The sequence below is a fragment of the Mustela erminea genome, chromosome 11 (assembly GCF_009829155.1).
Source record: "Mustela erminea isolate mMusErm1 chromosome 11, mMusErm1.Pri, whole genome shotgun sequence".
NCBI classification, from domain to species: domain Eukaryota; kingdom Metazoa; phylum Chordata; class Mammalia; order Carnivora; family Mustelidae; genus Mustela; species Mustela erminea.
This window is the reverse complement of record NC_045624.1, coordinates 34,925,571-34,950,338: the sequence shown is the minus strand read 5'-3', so window position 1 is coordinate 34,950,338 and position 24,768 is coordinate 34,925,571. Positions and strand designations below refer to the sequence as shown.

General features: G+C 35.4%; 1 protein-coding gene across 15 annotated transcripts in view; it reads left to right on the top strand.

Moving 5' to 3' along the window:
- Positions 1-24,768, top strand: part of FOXP2 (forkhead box P2) — a 544,701-nt gene that overhangs the window by 310,605 nt on the left and 209,328 nt on the right. The window lies entirely within an intron of this gene.

Genomic DNA, 24,768 nt, shown 5'->3' with positions numbered 1-24,768 from the left:
GCAGAAATAAAGTAGTAGTAGAAATTTTAAATAGCAGCTCTTTGTAAAAGAGAATTAAAATGAGAACCAGGAAACAGTGGAAGGAGGAAAAAAGAAAGATGGAAGAGATGAAGAAATTTTTCTAGTGATCTATAAGAGTCTCAACAATTCTTAGAAAATTGGACCTTTGACACTGAAATATGTCAAGGCAAGATACAGGAGCTTGGGTAGATTACTGCTCAAAAATAAAACACGTACTTTTAGTAACCCCAACTCCAACCAATATCTTGGGTTTTACCTACATGTATATAAGTTGTAAAGCTAGTCATTGTGATAGTTACAATACTGGTTAAAGAAAGAACTGAGATACACACTCCTTGCATCTTAGCTCAAGAATCACCAACAATTTTAAATAATTAATCACAGTTCTAAAGGAAATGGCTGTCATCAGTTGAATCTTTATGATCAAACATACCTCTCCTTTAAATATATGCTATCCAAATAAATAAGGTGGTTTAAAATTTGTAATAACAGAATATATAAGTAAAAATTACAGCTCACTAATAAGATGGATAACCCAACTTAAAAATGAGTAAAATACTGTAAAAACATCTTACCAGAGAAAATATATGAGTGGGCAATAAGCACATGAAAAGATGCTCAACATCACTCGTCATTAGGAAATGTAAATTATAGTCATATCAGATACTGCTTTATCCTTACTACATACTCACTAGAATAGCTGTAATAAAAAAGACAGATAATAAGAATTGGCAAGAATAAGGAGAAACAAGAACTCTCATACAGTTCTGGTGGGGAATGTAAAATAATGCAATCACTTTGGAAAATAGTTTGACAGTTTTTTTTTTTTTTAATTTATGTATTTATTTGAGAGAGCGAGAGTAACAAGCAGGGCAAGGGGTAGAGAAAGAGAATCGCAAGCAGATGCTCCACTGAGCGGGGAGCCTGAATCGGGGCTTGATTCCACAACCCTTGAGATCATGAGATCATGACCTGAGCTGAAACTGAGAGTTGGACACTTAGCTGACTGAGCCACCGTTACGCCCCCAGTTTGGCAGTTTCTTAAAAGGTTAGACAAAATGTTGACTACACGACCCAGAAATTCCACTCTTAGGTGGAATCCTCAAGGGGGATGAAAATATATGTATACACAAAACATTCATGTAGCTGTCTATAGCAGCATTATCTATAATAGCCAAAAAGTAGAATCAACTGAAGTATCTATCAACTGGCAAATGGATAACTACTACATAACTGGAATACTATTCAGCATTAAAAAGGAAAGAAATACTGATACATTTTATAATATAGATGGACCTTAAAAATATTTTGCTTGTGAAATGAAGTGAAAATGAAATGAAAGAAGCAAGATATGTTAAGATTCCATATATATGAAATACCTTGAAAAGAAAATTGAGGTAAACAGAAAATAGATTAGTGCTTATTTGGGGCAAAGAGGTAGAAAAGAGCTGTAACTACGAATGGGCAAAAGTAATCTTTTAGAGTGATGGAAGTATTCTAAAATTGGATTATGGTAGTGTTTACACAACTCTAAATATTCTAAAAACACTGAATTGTGTACTCAACATGGGTGCATCTTATTGTATGTAAGTTATACCTGAATATAGCTTTTTTTTTAAGAGGACAAAAAAATGGTAACAACATTCCATAGTACATTTTTTTTTTAATGTCATTGGGACTGAAGATAGACTTGGCATTTCCAGTGCACACAGCTAATAACATTTCAATTTCATGAGTACATCAAAGCAGAATGATACTTGGGAAACTCCAGTTCCAAGTGTAAAGGCTTTGCCTTGATGCTCATCCTTTGGGTTCATTGTGTGGTTCATACAAAAATTCCTACTATAGGTTAGACACTGACAGGTGTGTCATGTGACCAGTAAAGTACACATGCTGTCCAATGTCCTGAAACTTTTCAAAAATGATTTCACATATATTTTATGTGTAAACTCTCAGTACACAAAGTAGTCATGGTCTCAACGACATTTGAAATAATTCTTACAGATCTATAATAATAGTAAAGAATAAAATTAATGTTTAATGTCTTACAATACACATTTTTTGCTCTTATTTTATATCTCCAGCTAAAATGTAACATATTTGAGGCAAGCACTCAAGCATATTATCATTTACCTTTATATCCTTAAAATATATAAAATATAGTGTCACTATAAATGCTAGTGGTCAGTGGTCACTCTATTAGAGTACGTGCTGAATGATGGTTGTTGAGTAAACGTGAGAAGCTATCATATGCCTGACTCTCTGCATTCAACACCTGTCTTTGAAATCTAACCAAGAGATAGGTAAAGACTGAGCATTTAATTTGTTCATGGATTAGAAGCAGGCAAAACATGGACTGATATCTGATATTACTGTATGAAGTTGAGCTTCTCAGTTCTTGAAATCACCACACCTTTTAGTACTTGGTTATAAAGGCTCACACTTAGTATTCTGCTAAACTCTTCTTAGTCATGTTAATAATTTCTCCTCCTTAAGATTGACCCTGCCTTTTTTTTTTTCCTCACTGGTATAGCTTTGTTCATTGGTGTATGGATTATTTTCTAGAATTAGTGTTTTAATGCAATGTTACCGATTCTGACTTCTCCTGGATACACCGAATTATGCTTAAGTTAAACTGCATGTCCAATTTCTAGATTGAGAACAAATAGTCAAATGTATTTATGACTAGTAAATACATAATACTTAAGACTGATGACTTAATTTGAAAATTTCTAATTTTCTACAACTATTACTTTGATAATCAGGAAAATAAACACTTAAAATAATCAATGTAGTCTATCTGGTTAACATACTTCATGATTACAGTTAATGTTTAAAAAATTTACAGAACAGAAAGTGGGAAAACTATGTTAATAATGGTTTTCTCTGGGTAACCAAGCTAAGGGTGATTTTTTTTACTTCTACATTTTTGAATTTCTACAATTACCATGTATTCTTTATTTTAGAGAAAATTACACATAATTTAAAAGAAGAAAATAGTGTATTCCTCTGGAAGCTCAATTAGCACATAGAAAACAAATTTCCATTTTTTGGAGCCAGTGGCTTTTTTTTTTTCTATTCAGCTATTTCAATTAATATAAAAGCTCTTTTAGCACTCTCAAAACTGTGAGAATTGCTGAAATTTATACCTCATACATTTCTATAGCAATGAAAATCCCACCAACGGCATCTTTGGGGATCAAATATTATTTAGCTGACACTGCTGTACTTTGGATTATCTGTGTACTTGTTAACTAAGGCAAGCCTTTGGCATTTCTTAGAACTATTTGAAGAACTGAAGAAGCTTATTAAGAAAATGAGTTTGCGCTTTTTTATTCTCTGTAAATAACAAGAGATTTGCTGTAGGCGTCAAGCCTTAAAAGTGTTATGGTGACCCTTTTCTAAACAAGACATAAATTGGCCTTCAACAGTATGTAACTTAGGATCAATTCCAACTTCACAATTCATTTCCTTTTATGTCTTTTTTTAGTGTGTTGTGTTTCTAATTGAGAGTCCAGATTTTGATTTTACTTAAAATCAAAGAATGTAGACCAAAAAGCTAAGCTTACCAAAGCCAAACCATGCTTTATGTCTTACTTTGTGGGTTATCAACTAATTTTCAACTATGTAAATGATCTCCTAGAATGACAGAGAAGTTGCAGATTATGTAATTGAGATAAAGTATCAAAACCCTAAGCCCTGTTCAATCATGTAAATTTTGTTAAAAAAATATTCAGTTTCCAATTTAAGCTTTACATTCTTATATAAGATTATAAAAATTTATAAGAGTTTATATTACCTAGTGTCTTAATGTTTACATATGTTTTGTATCTATGCATTAGAAATTTTCTAAAAGTGGGCGCCTGGGTGGCTCAGTGAGTTAAGCCGCTGCCTTCGGCTCAGGTCATGATCTCAGGGTCCTGGGATCAAGTCCCACATCAGGCTCTCTGCTCAGCAGGGAGCCTGCTTCCCTCTCTCTCTTTCTGCCTGCCTCTCCGTCTACTTGTGATTTCTCTCTGTCAAATAAATAAATAAAATCTTTAAAAAAAAAAAAAAGAAATTTTCTAAAGTTGAAGAAATTACCTTCAGGAAACACATTGTATTTAAGTGAATAATGCTCCATAAGGATATTAAGAAGTTTCTTCATTCCACTCTTCTAATTCCTAGTCCTACTCAGTTGTAGAGAATGTATGAAAATACAAGAGCCTATTTGGTATTGTAATTAGAAATTTATATTTCATATTGACCCATAATGTATTCTGAATTAAGTATTGATATATAATACAATGAATTGAACTAGACTTTGGTCTTTTCTAAGTTAAAAAGAATTAAACCGTAAGTTTAATCTTTCTCAGAGCACTTTCAGCTCCATTTTAAAATGTGTGGATTTGAATCATAAACACTTTTATTCCCAAGTTTCTTTGGATGATGTCAAAGAGTTTTATAGACATTGATAATTCAATTATACTTCTTAAAGTCCCTGCAAAACAGGGTTAGAAATGTTGTTATATTTTCAGGTTCTTTAGTAAAATTCACATTTGCCTGTGAGTTACTTTTTATAATTATGCTACATAACTAAATATGCTTTATATCTTTATATCATTTATTCATTCAACATTTATTATCTAGTAAGTTTACGACACTGTTAAGGTGCTTATGTATAGACAGCAAATAAAACAGCAAAAATATTTCCATTCTTGGAGCTCACAGTCTATTAATATTAAACATATGAAAGCATGTCTTTTGTTAAAATAAAATGAGACAGGTAAATAATAAAACTGTTGGACTATAAGTGAAAAAAAAAACCAGTTAAGTTCTATATAGCCATTCTTCATATCCTCTTTAAATAAACCAAGATTAAGATAGTTCTCTTTACAATCTACTGCCAATTCAGATAAGCAAGTAAATAAATCCAAGGTAAAATAAAACTTAACAACAGCATTCTGACCTAATCATATTGTACTCCCTGCAATATTTTTGATTCATCTCTTCTTAGATATCTTCCAGCCTTGTTAAACTCGACACGTCCCATATGGAAATATCATCCTTTCTCTCAAATGACTTCTCTTCCACTGCTCCCTGTCTTTGAAAATAGCACTTTAGTCCACCCGACTAATGAAGAAGGAAATCTGTGAGTCTTGTCTCCTCATTCTCCCTCATTTTCCAAATGCAGGCGATTGCCAATCATTTTCAGTGTCCAAAATATCTTTTGATTTTCTCTGCTTCCCATAGCCTTAGTTGCCATCCCCTTATGTGCCACCTTCTCTTACCTCATGATACCAGCACCCTTTACTAGCTGGCTTTCCCTGTAGGGCCAGATGATGTTTCTGAAATCCAAATGCAACGGTGTCTTTTCCATTTGAATCTGGGTCCTTCCCTTTAAATCTTTGAATAAGGTCCCCATGACCAAGCCCCTCCTGACCTACCTCTCTCCACGCTCATTTATCATGTAGCTTGCCTTACGCTTTCACTACTTCAGCCACATGGAACCTCTTTCTGCAATACCAGCTAACTTGAGTTTCTTCTTGTCTCCTTCATGTTGTCTAACAAACTGTTCTCTACCTGGATCACGTGTATACCACACCAATATTTCCCTCCTATTTCCCATCTCCCTAAACTTTTACTTTTAACAAGTGGAATCCTACTTATCTTTCAAGTCTGATATTTAAGGTCATTTCAAGAAGGTTATCCACCTGTCCCCCCCACAACATACATACCCATCTTGAGCAGAGTCCCCCCTTTATAACATTCAGGACATGTGATTATTTGTATCACATTCATTTACTTCAGTAAGGACTATTTCTCTGAATCCTATTACAGGGTTGTGCAAATGGTAGACGCACCATAAATTTTGTTGAATGCAAATGAATGAATGTGTCTGAGAGCTAGAATGAAACTTTTTAGAATGATTTCCAGCAGATGAAAAAAAAATTTAAGTAGATTAATCTCCATGAAGTGTTCCCTAAGAATGTATTTAATCTGTTCACTGTTAACTTATAGATTGAGTATTAAATCAATTTTAAATAGCCAAGCTCATTGCAATGTTCCTATATGTACATTGTGAACTTAGAGGGGGAAAATGCCTTCAGAACCCATTATTGGTAATGTTATGATTTGTATTTTAGTTGTAAATGTTGTGGTGGGGTATAAGTAGCTGAGAAAAGCAGTCTCTGGCAAATGGAATGGTTAAGAGTGTAAAGAAAATCAAAATCTGATTTTTTTTTTTAAACTGCCAATATTAATAAAAGCCAAATGGATTTCTTGCAAATCGGGTAAATAAAGATGGGTTTTGAAGCTTAGACTTTATATCTCTTTTGATTCATGAGCTAATTTTCAAAGCTGAGTTATAAGCTTTAGTTTATATTGTACCTGAGGTGCAGGCAGACTCATACAATAGCCCTACTTCGAGTGTCACTAGAATATAGTAAATGTAATAAAATTACATTTAAATAACGTAAAAAAATCTAATTTGAACAGAGGGAAATGAAATTTAAAGTTGAAGTTAATGCCTTTTCTGGCTCCTGATGTCCTTCCCTGCTAGACCCGTAGCCTTTCCATGTTAATATTTGGTAGCAAAGCACAGCTCTAGAGAAATATCTAAGCATTCAGCCACTCTCCTCCCTGGATAAGACGTGGTCATCTGACAAGCAGCTTTAAACAAGGCGACGTACGTCATTTGTGAGGATAAATGTGGCATTTGATTGCCACCAATCTGTACATTGCCACCTTTTCCTCATCGTTGCCATTTTATTTTTCGAGGACAGTTACATTTTGTAGCACACTGACTGGACTGTTCAACTGCTTTGAGACGCAGATCAGGATAAAGTTTTGCAAGTTGAGGAGAAATAACTGGAATGGAACATTTTTTGATGGCTATTCATTTTAAACGAAAACCACCATGAAAAATTTGGATATGCAAATAGCAAGTTTAGTGGTCTCAGAGAGCATTGTAACAAAAGTGTTTTGCTTTCTTTTAAACTTGCAGTTTCCTTATCTCTAAGCGGAGATAGTAAAAGTATTTTCCTTAGGATTGGTGTGCAAACCAGATGGGTTATTGTACTTAAAGGAGGTAGAGCCGTGTCTGACACATGTTAAAAACACTCTGTGTGTGTGTTATCTATCATTATCATATTTACATTATTTAAAAATATATTTAGCGAAGTTAGACAAGTTAAAGTTTCCTTAAGTAGATAAAGGATCTGAAAATGTCAAGGTTAAGTATAACTTAAACTTGTCTAAGTGCTGCTTTATAATAAACTAAAAAGTATAGAACATTGGATTTATTTATTTTAAAATTGAAACTCTGAACAATGCTTTATTCCATAAATGTGAGCTTTTCCTTTGTCATAACATTGAAATATCATTGAGGAGCGCTGTAAAACACAGGTGTACCTGCCTTTTTTTTTTTCTTTCTCCTCCCAAAACACAGTTCCTAATAAGACCATTTTTCCCTGCAAAACTGATGTGTTTTGGTGCTGCAAGTGGTAGAAGCTGTACATATCTGATGTGTGGACGGGTTATTCTGTAAACCTGACCCATGGGTTGTGAAAACAGATTTCTCTTCAGCCCTCATGTATCATCACTTCTCATCATTTTTGCACCAAATTTTGAGTACACACCAGACTTCAGACTTAAACAGTTTCAGTCTCCGCTCTGCCGGTGATACAAGTAATTCACTTCAGCTCCCCAAGTTTAATTGCTTGTAATCTCAACCCATATGACTCTGTCTGTATTCAGTATTACTGTATTCCTTTCAAATTGCCATATACATCTACCGGCATTCCATTGTCTGATACCAGTAAGTCTAGGTAAACTGAAATAATTAACTTTTCATGTTGCCCCACAAAAATCTTTACCTCACAAATAAATCCACATTAATGTCATTTTCTTTTTAAAAAACTTTTTAGTGGTGCCTGGGTGGCTCGGTGGGTTAAGCCTCTGCTTTCGGCTCAGGTCATGATCTCAGGGTCCTGGGATTGAGCCCCGTGTCGGGCTCTCTGCTCGGTTGGAGCCTAAAAAGATTTTTATTTATTTATTTGAGAGAGAGAAAGAGATCACAAGCAGGTAGAGAGACAGGCAGAGAGAGAGGGGAAGCTGACTCCCTGCCGAGCAGAGAGTCTGATGCGGGGCTCAATCCCAGGACCCCGAGACTACGACCCAAGCCGAAGGCAGAGGCCCAACCCACTGAGTCAGCCAGGCACCCCTGTCCTTATTTTCTATTAAGGAGGTCCCCTTGTTTATTCAAGATACAATTCATTTTATAGCCATATATAGTTCATATACATGAACAACATCAGGTATATGTTTATGTGTTGAATTGCAAATTAACATGAAATTAAATATGTCAATTTTACTTGATTCCAGAGATGTTAGATTTTTAGGTAACGGTGAATATTCAGATTTGTATTAAATTACTCATTTGCACATATCAATAAACTTTGTAAGCAAGCATTAGCTTTGAAACCCATCTATTAGGTTGATGCTACTAGGGCAGATTTTTGATACACTTAGATGACCTCTCTGAGTGTGCTGTTTTCTTTAAAACATTACAATGGACTTGGCTTACATAGGGAAGCCATGAGGTACCCGATGTAGAGGATTGGTTCCTTAGACACACAAGAAAACTGCAGTTGTGTTGGAGATAGGATATGAAAATGATGAACTTAAGCAGGTCCACAACCTTGGTACCAAGCATCTTCTGGCTTTTAAAACAAATAAGAGCAGGTCAGAATTAAAATACAGATCTTGTCAAGCAGAGGAAGACAATTATTGTATGGTTTCACTCCTATGTGGAATATAAGGAGGACAGAGGACCACAGGGGAAGGAAGGGAAAACTGAATGGGAAGAAAGTAGAGAGGGAGACACACTTTGAGAGACTGTGGACTCTGGGAAACAAACAAGGTTACAGAAGGGAGGGGGAGGGAGGATGGGGTCGCCGGGTGATAGGTATTGAAGAGGACACGTGTTGTAATGAGCACTGGGTGTTATACACAACTTGTGAATTGCTGAACACTACATCAAAGACTAATGATGTACTATATGTTGGCTGACTGAACATTTAGAAAAAAAAAGATAAAATACTAGAAAAAAATAAAATGCAGATCTTGAGAGAGAGAAGGGTCAAGTCTGTCCTATTTCTGTTCAAGCAGCATTGCAGTATGCTTCAGAAATTTGTTATTAATCTCTGAAAATGACAGGTGTCAGGGGTCTTTGGTGATGCAATTCAGAAAAGTTTTGGTCAAGAGGTCATCTGGCGGTAGAGTGTTAGTCCGTGGCCCTGTCTCCTGTGGAATTTGTCTCGTTTGAAGTGTTTCCAAGACAAGATATTTTCTGTGATGCACATCAGTTAAGTAATGTGTTTGGGAACAGTTTTACATGGATTTAAAAAGCTAAGAAAATCCTTTATAATTAGAAATAAAACTGTTGGGGCGCCTGGGTGGCTCAGTTGTTAAGCGTCTGCCTTCAGCTCAGGTCATGATCCCAGGGTCCTGGGATCGAGCCCGATATCAGGCTCCCTGCTCAGTGGGAAACCTGCTTCTCCCTCTCCCACTGCCCCTGCTTGTGTTCCCTTTCTCACTGCGTCTCTCTCTGTCAAATAAATACAATCTTTAAAAAACAATAAAAAGGTAAAAAAATAAAACTGTTGCTCATCTTAAACACAGTGAAATCCCTCAAGGTACATGGGGAATACACAGTTTAACAAAGAACATGTACTCAGGACTCAGATTAAATAATACAAATGTATATTTATGACTTTTTGAAACTTTTTTTATTGATGTCTTGGTTCATTTAAAATACAAGTTAGGTGTTCACGTTAAAAAATAAGTATCATTTTAAGATAAACAAAGTTGTTTTTATTATTTAATTAATTTTTAAATTTTAATTCCAATATATTTCATATACAATGTTACATTTCAGGTGCACAGTATATTCCAGGTGTACAATAGAGTGGTTCAGCAATTCTATACATAACTCAGTGTTCATCATGATAAGTGTATTCTTACTCTTCTTGGGCTATTTCACTCATCCCTCCACCTACCTCTGCTCTGGTAACCATCCGTTTGTTCTCTGTAGTTAAGAGTGTTTCTTTGTCAGTCTCGTTTTTTCCTTTTCCATTTGCTTTGTTTCTTAAGTTCCACATATGAGTGAAATCATATGGTATTTGTCTTTCTCTGACTTATTTCATTTGGCATAGTGTACTCGAGTTCTATCCATGTCACTGCAAATGGCAAGACTTCATTCTTTTTTATGGCTGAGTAATATATATATCTCACATCTTCTTTATCCATTCATCTATCAGCGGACACTTGGTCTGCTTCCCATAATTTGGCTATTTTAATGCTGCACTAAGCAGAGGGGTGCAAATATCCTTTCAGATTAGTGTTTTTGTATTCTTTGGGTAAATACCCAGTAGTGTGATTACTGGATTGTAGGATAGTTCTATTTCTAATTTTTGAAGAATCTCCATATTGTCTTCCACAGTGACTGCACCAGCTTCCACTCCCACTATCAGTGCAAGAGGGCTTCTTCTTTCTCCCCATCCTTGCCAACACTTGTTCTTTCCCGTGTTGTTGATTTTAGCCATTCTACAGGAGTGAGATGATAACCTCCTTCTAGTTTTGATTTGCATTTCCCTGATGATGAGTGATGTTGAGCATCTTTTCATGTGTTTGTTGGCCCCCTGGATGTCTTCTTTGGAAAAATGTCTGTTCATGTCTTCTGCCCATGTTTAATTGCATTATTTGTTTTTGGAGTGTTGACTTTTATAAGTTCTTTATATATTTTGGATACTAACCCTTTATTGAATCTGTCATTTGCAAGTATCTTCTCTCATTTGGTAGGTTGTCTTTTAGTTTTATTAATTGTTTTCTTTGCTTTTCAGAAGCTTTTTATTTTGATAAAGTCCCAATAGTTTATTTTTGCTTTTATTTCCCTTGCCTCAGGAAACATGTCTAGAAAAATGTTGCTATAGCCAGTGTCAGAACAATTACTGCCTGTGCTCCCTTTTAGGATTTTTACGGTTTCGGGTCTCACATTTAGGTCTTTAATACATTTTGAGTTTATTTATCTTAATTTTAAAAAGATTTTATTTATTTACTTGATGCAGGGAAAAGAGAGTGCAAGCACAAGGGAAGGGAAGGGGAGAAGCAGACTCCCAGCTGAGCAGGGAGCCTTATGTGGGGCTCGATCCTAGAACCCTGAGATCATGACCTGAGCTGAAGTAGATACTTAACCCACTTGAGTTTATTTTTGTGTGCGGTGTAAGAAGGTGGTACGGTTTTATTCTTTTGAATGTAGCTGTCCAGTTTTCCCTACATTGATTGTTAAAAAGACTATCTTTCTCATTGTATAATCTTGCTTCCTTTGTGGGAAATTGACCATATAATCCGGGATTTGTTTCTGGGCTTTCTGTCCTGTTCCATTGATGTAAGTGTCCATTTTTGTGCCAGTACCGTACTGTTTTGATTACTATAGCTTTGTAATATAACTTGAAATCTGGATACCTCCACCTTTGTTTTCCTTTTTCGAGATTGCTTGGCTATGCAGAGTCTTTTGTGGTCCCATACAAATTTTAGGATTATTTGTTCTAGTTCTACGAAAAATACTGTTGGTATTTTGATAGGGATTGTTGTGTCAGATCTGTAGATTTCTTTGAATATATGGACATTTTAACAGTATCTGTTCTTCCAATCCATGAGCATAGAATATTTGTTCATTTGTTTGTGTCGTCTTCAATGTGTTTCATCAATGCTTAAGTTATTTTTTAAATGAAAAATGTTCACTCCTAAAGCACAATATTTTATTTTTAGGTTCTTTAAAATATTATCTACTAAAAGATCTTAAGATTTGTCTATAGCCATCAACTAATGGATTTATTTTTTTACGTGTAACTAAAATTTGAGGTTCAATAAAAATAGAAAATATTAATAACCACAAATTACCTGTTTTCCCAGCAGAACCTGGGAGACACTTTACTGTTTGCCCTATTAAGAGATACTGTGCTGTCAGGGAAGTAACAAATTTTGGAATGACTATTTTGACACATGTATATTTTCATGAAACTGTAAACCTAGAAATTTAGTAAGATAGCAATTATATCGCCTTTAATGTGGGCAGATTTGGGTTTTTAATTTTACCTTCATGAATTATCAGCTGTTGGCCTTCATCTAGTGACTTAATCTCTCTGATCTTCAAATGATTATGCCATCTACTCCACATGGAAGGGGGGAATTAAACAAATATAAAATCCCCAGTACTCCCTGCAATATATATCCATTACATTGTTTGTACCTTGTTCTTATTCTTTTCACCAAGAAAAGAAGTTCTTCCTTCTCATTTGTCCTTCACTCATTTGTTCGTTCATCCATTCATTCATTGTATTCAGCCATGGCATGTAGGTCTTAAAATACATACATTGATTGTTTTCTTTCTGCTTATAACAGAGCAAAGGAAAAAAACTGCATCATGTACCTAATACAATATTTGGCTTATAATAGTGGTTTATACATAAATAGAAATGGTAGGTAATTACAAGTTGCAATAAATTCTCTAAAGAAAAATAATAAAGTGTTATAAGAAAGGAATGCAGAGGACATCTTTTAAATTGAGAAAATGACATTTAAGCTGTGAGTGAAGGATGAGTATGAGCAAAATGGAAAGCATGTTCTGGGGGCAAGCGAGAGTTCAGTTTGGATATAAAATATCTGTACAAAATCCAGTGACAACATTAAATGGTTTATTATATAAGTCTTATGATTAGAAGACAGTCATTGTCTGAACTAATGCTGCATCTTTTTCCCGCTTTGTTAAATTCTTAACCTTAATTTTGGCTGTATATTTGCCATTGATTTATAATGTTATAGTTAGGTCATGCATGATTTTTTAAATGAAGAACAATACATTATAGTGTAATTACTAACATTCAACCCCCATATTTCTCTTCTATAAACTAAAATCTGAATTCCCTAAGCCTTTTTTTTTTTTCCTTTGCTTTCTAATTCCATAGCAACTTCACTCATCTCTGGTCTCTTGATAGTCTAAATTTTAGATTTTATTTCAGTGATCCTTTATCCAAATAAAGTTCTTAGGCAACTGTTGTGCCTCATAAAGTTTTAACTATTACAAATCATAGTAAATGGGACACTTTTTAGTATTGGTATCCAGTATTCTCTCCATATTTACAATGATCATACCACATTGTCATTTTTACATACAAATCAGATCATTTTTGTTTCTTTCTGGCAATTAGACTTTGTGATATATTTCTTGTTTTCTATTTTTTCCTTAAATGTGTATTGACAGTATCTGAATCGAACTTCTCCTTTCAGATATTACTCTGTAAAACTTTTCAGATTAACAGCAAGCCACTAATTCAACCAGTGACATGTTGTATGAGCCATGTGCCACTTTTTAAAAAAATCCTATTAGCAAGACAATCAGATCAAATGTAATAAAAAGAGCTGACCCACATCTGACTCTAGGATATTTGTAAATACCATTTCTCTGTCACAAAAGGAAGTTACATTGATGTGCTTTATAAAAGACATTTTATATCTCATGTTACTTTACCAGAGACTTGAAAATTGATAAATGAGCGTGATCTGTTCCAGTGACTTCTGTAGAAATGTAAAGATTACTTTCAAATCTGTAGCAGTGTCTCTTTAAGGTGATCAGGTAAATCCTTCTAGTGCTTCACAGTGAAGGCATTTTACCCCTCTCAAATTTCTGAAAGGTGTAGTTGAAGGCAAAGGGGTACATCATGATATTTAAGTACTCTGTGATATGTGTCATTTTGCTGATCTGAATATGAAGAACTTCTAAAAGTAATTCTTAACAAATTCCTCTTTTTTTTTTTTTTGTTTGTTTTCTACTTCTTCATCACAGATGGTAGTAGGCATGCTAGTTGTCTGATAACTCTCTTGTAAGGTTTTAAAAGCCTTTTTCTTCTTTGCAAATCTAAGTGACTTACGTTAACTGTCTTCTCTTATAATAGTTCTTGGGCTGATTAAAGTGTTTAATAAACAAATTGCTTTAAGAAATGCTTTCCCATTTATTAAAAATAAATATTGAGCTTCTGTGGTCTTCAGAACTCTCTGAAATGATTCCAGAAGAAGAAAACAAAGTCCAGATTTACTTGGAGAATTTGAAGTCTGGCCAAGCGAAAGTACACATCAGGGCTGTTAACTATGACCAATTCAAAAGAAGCGGTAACTTGGAATATGAAAAGGTGTTGGAGGTATCTCTTCCAAGTCCTTGTAAATTTCATATAAATTAAGAAATTTCCATTTTTTCAGGAGCTGGTAAGTGACAGAGCTGGGAAAGCACCAGGAACCTTCGCTTTAAATATTGTTCAGTCATTGACTGAGTAGTTAAGTTCCATTTAAGTTCTCAGATTGTTTTGTTTACTATCAGCACTCTGTGGATATTATGTCATTTTTAGTGGCAGCTTATGAGGGCTTCTGGCACAGAATCTGGTACCTTGTAGGCATTTAGGAAATACATGTTTTTCCTCCCTCACTCCTTTCTACTCCATCATTTGGCCTCCTCTTCAAAAGCAAAATGATATAAAACAGAATTTCTTCATACATTCCTTCAGCAAACATTGAGAACCTTTTGGGTGCAAGACCTCTGTCAGATGAAGGATTTAAATTGGAGCAATGAAGTTCCTTTCCATTGCTGGTTTTTTTGCGTGTTGGTTGGTTTGTTTTTTGGCTTTTGGTTTTCTGGTTTTTGGCTTGCTGACCTTTCTTGGTTCATTGACACCTGGATAGTAACTTGCCCCTTGCTTTCTTCGACAGCATTTGTCCCTGATTCTCATTCTGCCTCTGTGGACTATTTTTCATCTCTTTGTGGGAATCTCTTCACTTATTGGCCTTTTACATTAATGGTTTTTGTAATACAACTTCCTCCTCTATTCTTCTCTTTCCATGATCTATTTCTGGGTCATCTCACCGTTATAACTCTTGCCTTACTCTGACCTTTGCTGAGTTTCAAATGTGTATATCCAATGTCTAGTAAACATTTCTTTAAGATATTTCTAGGAATTGTTAAGCTTCACAAGCCACACACTGAATTTATTAAAAATCTCACCCCAGCCCCAAGCTGTTTTTCTGGAGTCTATAGCTCAACTTAGGGAATAACATCCAATCAGCAAATAGAGTCAATGCTTGTCACCCTTCCACTTCACTTTCTCTAATTACCAGTCATAAACACTGTTTTCCTCCTAACCACATTGAGAACCATTTGCCTTCATGGCATTGTGCAAGGATAGAGGAGTGTAAGTGCCCGAGGGAGTGCAAATATGATTTATAAATGATTCTTCAGGCACTGTTGGTAAAGTATCATTGTACATTTAAAAGAATCAGTACATTTTGACAGTTTCCCAAAAGAAAAAGTAAAGCATCTCGTGGAGGAAGCACCTTTTGGACTCTGGACAAGGTACCATGTGGACAAGCTCTGTTACCCTCCTCTCTGCACCCCCCCCCCCGACTTACCGTAGTAGTAGTTAAGGTACATCTTTTGACCAGCTGTCACCCTCAAAGTTGACTGTGTCCTTGTCCTCACTCTTGCTACCAACCTCCTCTCCTTACCCACAAGTCATTTTTCATACAGCTTCAGGGTAATTTATGTAAAATAAATATGATCCTACATCTCTTTCTCTTAAAAACTCCCTAATAGTTTCCCATTGTTGATTGATAAATGCAGCCTTGTTTTCATCACCTAAGACCATATTGGCTTGTCTCTCTGCGCCCCCCCCCATGCTTCTTTAAATTTTATATTTGCAAATTCTGGAAATATAATTTCTTGCATCCTCCATGTGGTTTTGTGCTCTGCACATGGTCTGCTGCACCACCTACCTAATCCCTCCTCGTCCTTCAATCCACAAAGTTTAGATTAACTTCCTCTCAAAGACCCTGTCCTCACTCTCATCCTTACCCCAAAATTTATGCCATTTCCTCCAATAATACACTGATTGTGTCTCTATCATTTTACTCTCTAGTTAGGTGGGTTGATGCCAGATTACAAAGAGGTTTGAAGGGCGTGCTAGGAAGCCATGCAAAGTAATAAAATCTGCAGCTTTTCAAACATTATCCCTAAGTACTGTGAAACAATGAGAAAACCGTGGGTGCTATGATTAAGCTGACTTTTGTTGAAAACTTAATTCTGGACACTTAATTAGCTTTTTATCTTGGGTATTTTACCACAAAACTTTCAATTTTAGTTTTCTTTCTTTCAAGTTGGTGGGGATAGTATTTACCCCTAAGCTATTGTGAGATTAAAAAAAGAAAGTATAAAAAGTGAGTCACTTGGGCCTACCACATTGAAGATCTTCAGTGAACATTTAACAACTTTTCTATTTAAATATTTTACCTCTAAGAATTTTGATAACGTATGATCTTTCATATCATTGTGATTGGCTTTAAGGAAGTTAACATGTGGCATTAAATACTTTAAAAGCATAACTTAGGTGTGGATAAACTTCATTTTTGAAAAAGGAATATTCATTTCTCCAAAATTTAACCACAATATTCCTTTAAAGGTAAAGTTCTCTACTTTTTAAAATTTATTGATTTATATAAATTTTATAGAAAATGTTTACATAAAATATGTCCATAAAGTTTTATGAATTTATAATTTTTAAATTTAAATATCTAGAATAAAGACCCCCTATAATCTTTATGTTCTATATGCAAAAAAATGGCTTTACAAGTTTGTACTTTTCCAAAAAGTAAACAAATGATTTATCCTCCTGATTAAAACAAAAGGATAAGTTCCTTTAATGAATACCATGCCTCTTCTCAATTTCTTCCATCAGATCTTTCTTACAAAAGAAAGCTTCACTTACATAGAAAAATCGCATTGGTGGGGGAGAGTAGTGCTACTCATATTCCTAAAAAATATATGTAGTTTTAAAATCTGAACTTTTAGCCTGTTTCATATAGCATTAGATCAAATTATATTAAAAATATCTTCTCATTTATTATTACAATAACAATTTCACAAGGCAGGTGAATTCTGATCTCTATTTCCAAATATATCGAGGAACAAAAATTAATCTTTTGAAAATAAGGGAAGTAGTAATGACAGTGCTAAAAAGCATTTAAATAAAGGGAAAATAGATACAAAACAAAACTTAATGGTCATCTCTCCAACTTCAACTGAATGGCAAAACAATCTAAACTAAAATGCCTGACTATATCGTTCACCTTGTTCCTCTGTGACATGTGGCCAAGAGAGGGAATGTGTTGATGATACAGTAATGAAATAAGTACGGTTTTATATATAAAAATTGGAATTGATGTGGGTAAGTTTACCACTTGTATTTCAGTATTCTTTTTTAAATTACCATTGTAAGAATTTGCATAATCTTGAGTATGTCCATAGGACTATGTTCCTCATGCAAATATCATCTGACGTGAGTTTCCAAGCAGGGAGGGAAAATCTTAGACACCTCCCCTGTCTAATTTTTTTCAGTAGAAGTTAAGTTATTTAAAAATCCAAGTACTGTAGTGGTATTTTTACCACATTTCAAAGCATGTCCAATTGGTTACAGTTGCTTGACCATGATTCTTCATCTTGATTTTTGGACTTATTTTCACTTTCAGAAAATTTCTGGTATTTTTCTAAATTAGTTCATTTTTCCAGAGGTTCAAATACACTAACTGTTTGAGTTAGCTATTGCTTTGTAGTGAATCACACTAAACTTAGTTGCTAAAGCCATCATAATGTATTTCTCATGATTCTGTAGGTTAGAGAAGGGAGGAGCGGGAAATGTTGTGTAAGTGGATCCTCTACTGGGTAAAGGCTCGGGTCACTCATGCAAGCTGGCTGGCTTCGTCTGGTGGTGGGGCTAGGCTTCAACTTCCAAGAAAGCTTAAGCCACATAACCTGACTTCTTGATGCTCCTCTGTGGCATCTGTCTTCCCCAGTGTATCTTCTCCTTACTGTTCCCCATGGAGCCAGAATTTCCACTCAGCGTGGCAACTGGCTACCCAGAGCAAAGGCAAAAGTAGCCAGTCCTCTGCAGAAAAAAAAGGAAATAATGCATTTCCCAGAACTAGTGGCACTTCCATTACTTTCTGTTAGCCAAGGCAAGTCAGGAGGCTAGTGCAGTCCAAAAGGATGGAGAATAGACTCCACCTCTTGACAGAGGAGCACTTAGCATGTGCAGGAAGAGGAGGAACTACTGGGGAGGGGGTCATCTTTGGCAACTAGCTATATCCTTTGTGTATTAAAATGCACACCCCTGAGAACAGTTTGCCAGGTCCTCCTCGTATTACAAGTAAAAAAATGGAAAGAAGGTTAAATTGGCAAATAATTATAGAGTCAAGAGCAGAAGCCATCTTTTTTTTTTTTTACATCTGGTACGGGCATTTTGTCCTTTGAGTTTTACTTAATTCACATTATTCCCAATATTTTAATGTAATTTTGGATTTCTAAATAAGCAGTTTTCAAGTCTTCGCTCAACTCTAGAATTTAATGAAAACAAACACCACCAGCTAGAAGTCTCCATTTCAACAATTGCAAGCAGCCATTCGGGTCTTTCAAATGATTTTGCCACGAATCTCTAAGTATGTGTGTGGTTGTTTTTTGTTGTTTGCCCCATTTTAACAGTTTAGTAATGAGGATCCCTTTTATTTATTCATTAAATATTGATTGAGCTCCTGCTGTGTGCCAAGTACTGTGTCAGGCCCTCGACATCCAAGTAAGATTAAGGAAGAGTCATGGCTCTCGAGGAATTTGTGAGATTATTTATCTTAAGTGAGTTAGATTCATTTAGTCAGATTTATCTACTATAAATCTCCATAAGCCATTACTTAAAGACTTGTTTTCTGGAGCTTATAAAATAATTTAAAATATGAATTGCCCAGGAGTTAACCTAACTGGACTGTAATTCCCAAGCTTCTGTGTTTTAAAGTAAATGCATAGTTGCTTTTTCTTCCTGTCATCTCATACAATACAAATGTGTTATCTGTGAAACCAGGGTATCTGGTCGGTACCTTGTGTAGAGGTAAGAATTTGGACAGGACACATGTCATTGGGGCTTAGTTTTGCATAGACTAATGATATAATCTTGAAAAAAAAATCACAGAATCTTTTTTGACTTCTCTATTTTTTATTTTTTTAAGTAAGAAGTTTGGACCGGATGATTTTCATTTGCTATGAAAAGCAACACCAGTTATCTACATTAATTGTTAAGCATTATTTCCTTCTTTCTTGTTCTCCTTCTGGAGTTCTCTCATAAATGAAAAGAAAGCAAATGATTTGTACATATGAAATAGCTTTGGTGGTAGTCAAAAACTGTATCAGAGAGATAAGAAGATGGCTTTCTTATAGGTCTGGAATCTTGATGGGAGGAAACTGGGGGAGGGTGAAAGGTGGGAATTACTTCTTACCCTGGAGATTTTGATTTGCGTTCCTCTACCCCAACCTTCATCACCCCTCCTTCCTTGAGTCTATCTTAATAAGCTGCAGCAATTTATGGGAATATCTTCTGATTCAAGTTGTGTTGGATATAGGGAGAGGGGGGGAAGGGCTAGAAAACAAAACAAAACAAAACAACAAAAAATTCTCCTCTTGTGCTTTATTTTTATTAATGGTCTGATAGCCTGGCCACCATTGCATTGATTCCCTACAAATGCTGAAATATAGTTACACTTGTCTTTGAGTTTTAAAGATGTTTCTTGATGGGACGCCTGGGTGGCTCAGTTGGTTAAGCAGTTGCTTTCGGCTCAGGTCATGATCCCAGCATCCAGGGATCGAGTCCCACGTCACGTCGGGCTCCTTGCTCAGCAGGGAGCCTGCTTCTCCCTCTGCCTCTGCCTGCCTCTTTGCCTGTGCTCACTCTCTCTGACAAATAAATAAATAAAATCTTTAAGAAAAAAAAAGATGTTTCTTGATGATTTCAACAGTCTGAATGTGTCTTAAAACACAGACGAGATAGATTTTCTTTCTCTGCTTTCAGTATTTTAAACTTGGTTTCTGTTTCCATCATGTATTTATATTTGGCCTCTGATAATTGACTTTTGGTAAGAGCTCTGATTTTGTGAACGACTATACTTTTCTCTTTAATGTATAGATCGTCAATCATTGCTAGCCCTTATTTCCAGCATATTTATTATACTATTTGGCCATACTTGTATTCTATTCACTGGTTACCTTTCTGAGCTGGAATCTTCTCTTTAGTTCCATTTATTTATTTATTTAGGCTGAGAATCAAGATTACTATTTGTGTATACATGTTTATAGAATATGAGTCAAACCTTAGGCAATATGCTTTACCATGGTTTATATTATTACTTACAAATTGCTTATTCATTTATACGTCTAATTAGGTTTCTTTGTGAACTTGAAAGCTCTCCTGTGACATTTTGGGTGACTTTGCCATCTTTCATTTCCTCCCATGTTCCCCCCCCCCTTCCTTCTTTCTTTCCTTATTCCCTCTTCCCTTTTGACTCTCCATACCCTTACATTTAAGTTATTCAGCATTTACCTGCAGGCCACTGTGCAACATACTACCATGTTTTCCCTAAATCTCTTTTTACATACTACCATGTTTTCCCTAAATCTCTTTTTAGAGTCTTAACTTCTTCATATTATTTTATTAATATTACCATAGCCAGTTCTCTTACATTTCTCCCAGAGCTATTAGAAAGAGTTTCTGGCTCAGAAAAGAAAAAAGTCGCCAGCTACTGAGAGGTTTAGCTGTGGTTTCTATTTGTGCTTGTCAGGACTGTCTTAGAGAACAAACACTAGAAGATGGAAAAAGAATTAGTGCTGGGACACCTATTTTCAGCACAGTGTCTTTTTACATCCTGATCCTTGGGATGATATTTTTCCTTTGGAGTTGAAATTAGACATATACATTCCTGGTTAACTACCATAGCTTTCTTAGGAATAGTAAATGGTGCCCAGATACTACTAAAATGTACTGCCCTGATATGCTAGCAGGGTAGGCTTTGCAGTAAACATCTTGGGAATTCAGATTAGCCAGTATCACTGGATCCTGTGATCTGAAGCATGATACATTTACATTTATTAGTTGTCTTTTTAAAAATCAATTGATATGAGAACAGATCAATACATTTAATTATAATTAGCAGGTAGTTCATTCAAGATGCAATGTATGCATTGCTGTTAATATAACAGCAAATCAGTGATTGGCATGTGTAGAAATTTTGTACAAGAAGACTGTACTTGAAAAAAGTCAATTAGACGTCACATTTTATGTATCTAGATTAGTGGTTTCCAATAGAGCATCTTGTGATGATGGAAACGTTCTGTGCAGTACTGTCCAACACAATTAAACCAACCCATGTGGCTACTGAGCACTTGAAATGTGGACCTGAATTTTTTAATGTGCTGTCTTTGAAGGAATTTACATTTAAATAGCCACATGTGTCTCCTGGCTACCATATTGGTTAGTAGAGATCTAGGACACTTAAAAATTATATTTAATTGTAAGTAATGCAACGCTTGAAATTTAAATATATTACCTACTCATTTTACTCATTTTATTTGTAATCACTTTATGGAAATTTTACTTGATTTACATTTTTTAAGTAAATACGAAGTGAAAATGTAAATCATCATATTTAATACAATCAATCCTGGTCACTAAAATAGCTTATTGAGGGGAAGGGTTAGCCCTAATCTCTCTCAAGGCTCTCTGGCAAACCATGTCACTTCTGTGAACTCGAAGTCTATATAAAAATACAGTATGAATATGGCAAATGTAATTTCAATACAAATGTCCTTATGTTCAGAGTAAGAAGAAAAAACATGGAAATGATAGATCTGCTGCTTGAGACTTAAATCAGCGACTAAGAAAGAAACAATTTAGCTTCTATTTTGACTTTTTTTTTGAATCAAGAAGAATGATCTTTGGATTGAAAAGTACTAAACAAACGCCATTAAAAAGGAATTAGAATCCACATTAGGGAAAGGATGGTTAAAACGCAGCTCCTTACTTCCAAACCTAGCATGCACAAATGTTATCCCTCTGTAAGGTGATAAAATTGGGAAGTGAAGTTTGTGAACAGTTGTCTGGAATTTTTTAGTAAATGTGGAAAGTGGAAATTTTGCCCAAAGAATTATCCAAGTGGTAGATACAGCAGCCCCCATTTAAAAAGGAAGGGGCAGGGGAGAAGAGAAAAAAATAATGATAAACAAGAAAGGTAGATGAGTTCTCAAAGCTGTAAATTGTGAGTAGAACAGTTTTACTAAACGTATAATTTCTGAGCTCTTAAAAAGGGAAATAGTGCTCATTGGAAGCAACTATGAGTTCATAGAGAAAAATTTTGTCCAACTAACCATGCATTGGTCCCCCTTTATACGTATCAGATGTGTTACAAGATTCTTGGTGGATGCCTGAAACCATGGTTATGCTGAACGCTATATTACTTTGTTTTTCCTATTTATACGTACCCCTGATCAAGTTCATTTGTAATTTAGGTACAGCAAGAGATTTCAGCAGTAGCTAATAAAATAGGATAATTAAAATAATGTGCTGTAATAAAAGTTAAGTGAATATGGTCTCTGTCTCTCTGTCTCTCTCTCAAAATATCTTGCACTGTACTCACCCTTCTTGTGATGATGGAGATGATAAAGTGCCTACATGATGAGAGCAAATGAGGGGAATGATGTAGGCAACCGCGAGGTAGTGTAACCCATACCGCAGTTAACCCAAACAATGGAAAGTAAAACGTAGTTAAGAAAGGGCTACTCTATTATCTTTTTTGACAGAGAAAAAGAAAGCTGTAGAAGATGCCTTCTATCTAAAGCATTGTATAAGGCTTCCCCATAGCCCAAATAAGATTTAAAAAAAAAAAAAATAGGGAATAGATGATAATGCAGTTGGGTAGATCATAATTAGTTGGACAGCTAATCCCAAAGAGTACTGATTAGCTGAAGGGTGGGCGCTATTTGTGTGACAAAGAATTCTGTCCTAGCCTGTTTTGTTTTGTTTTAATTTACTTTTACTATTTTTCAGTGGCTTCTATTAGTAATGAGCAACTTCTTTTGCCTAAAAGCCAGTTCAAGGAGAAAAATATTCATGGGCTACAATCTGAATGGTAACTTTTCTTCTTATACCTACAAACATGTACACCTATTTACAGCTTTTTATTTCTATTCTGTCTTCATCTCTCAACTGAATTGATTTCCTTTGAGTTTCTAGTGATTTTTCTGCTCATAATTTCTGCAATTGCATGATCTTATTATGACCATCACAGTCTTGATTATATATAACCTTTCAACTGAAGTGTCTGATTCTGACTGGAATGTCTTTCAGTAAATCCATAAGTATACTTCCTGGAAGTAACTACCATTAGTACTTTTAGATGTAACATTTTTTCTATAAAATTGGGATCATGATGCATATATTTTCTCACAGATTAATTTCTTAATTGAGGTGATATTAACATACAGTAAAATTCACCCTTTTTACTGTGTGAGTCTAGGAGTTTTGACAAATGCATATAGTCTTGTAACTACCAGTACGATCAGGTTATGGAACAGTTCCATTCCCCTCCAAAAGTTCCATATGCCCCTTTGTGACTAGACCCTCCCTTCCCCCAGCTCTGCAGTGTTTTCAAACCTGTTTGTTTTGTTCTTTTTTAATCGTCATGACGATTATTATCATAATCATCTGCCATGCCTAGACCCTGCTAGAATTATACATGACTTAATTTTTTTTTTTTTAAGATTTTATTTAATTATTTGAGAGAGTGAGAAAGAGCATGAGTGGGAGGAGGGGCAGAGGGAGAGAGAGAAGGAGAAGCATACTTCCTACTGACAGGAAGCTAGCCCCCAGGCTTGGGCTCCTGACCTCCATCCTACATCACAACTCACTTCCTTCTTTTTTTTTTTTTTTAATTTTATTTATTTATTTGATAGAGAGAGAGAGAATGAGAAAGAGAAAGAGCATGAGAAGGGGGAGGGTCAGAGGGAGAAGCAGACACCCTGCTAAGCAGGGAACCTAATGCAGGAGTCATCATGACCTGAGCCGAAGAGCCGAAGGCAGTTTTTTAACCAACTGAGCCACACAGGCACCCAGCTCACTTCCTTCTTGAGTCCCATTCTGATAAAGTGATACTTGGTGATTACTAAAGCTAAATTCGTCACACATGTCCAATGTATGTAACTAGAATTCTGCCATAGAACTACTTCTTGAGTTACGCTGGAAGTTTGCCCACCCACCGAACTCTTGGGCCATTGCTTGCTCTTACTTCTTATTCTCATGACTGAACTCTATTCCAGAGACTTGAGTCCCCAGGAAATCAGGTGAGAAACTTCAGGATACTTATGGCCTAGCAGCATTCAAAATGTGAAATTCTTCTTTGCTCAGAAGGCTTAAGTATCAGCAACCTTCCAGATTTTTGTTGTTATGTCTACATACTTGCAAGGACCTCCTACCACCTCAGCTTGGTTATTTTGACCTTGCCAGAGCCATTATTAGAGATTTTAACCTTGCCTATTTTGACCTTGCCTGAACCATTATTAAAGATTCTTGTAATTCTTTAAGCTCTGGTCTTTTGCCTTCTCAGCTAAAACATCTACTGCAATACCCTCAAACTTCCTTGATTCTGGTCTTGATATAGTAGATAGTTTTGGTCCTGGACCCCGTCTTGGATTTGTAAGCTTCAGGTATCACTGAAAATTCTTTCTTTCTTTCTTTCTTTCTTTTTTTTTTTAAGATTTTTATTTATTTATTTGACAGATCACAAGTAGTCAGAGAGGCAGGC